Source organism: Anneissia japonica, unplaced genomic scaffold, assembly GCF_011630105.1.
Source record: "Anneissia japonica isolate Jap-2015-1 unplaced genomic scaffold, ASM1163010v1 scaffold287749_len374965_cov195, whole genome shotgun sequence".
NCBI classification, from domain to species: Eukaryota; Metazoa; Echinodermata; class Crinoidea; order Comatulida; family Comatulidae; genus Anneissia; species Anneissia japonica.
Genome location: NW_022737310.1, coordinates 270088 through 270386, shown reverse-complemented (window position 1 = coordinate 270386; position 299 = coordinate 270088).

Below are 299 nucleotides of genomic sequence, written 5' to 3'. Positions count from 1 at the left end.
ACAATTCGTCGGGGAGAAAAAAATATATGTATTTTCCACATATTAGTAGACTATCTATTTAGAATCGATTGAATAACCCTCTGAAACCCCTAAAGTGTCACATTTTCCGGGGGATCCGCTCCCAGTACCACTTTCAAACATTTTAATTGACACCCGACAACGGGTGTCAATTTTTGTTGAAAAGTCTAGGCCTGAGGCCTTGTAATAACATCTAATTTTTTAGGCCCTAGCTTAGGCATTGCTTTCTTGCTTCCCGGTTCAGTCTAGTAGTCGCGCACACCTTGAACTGTGTCACTTTC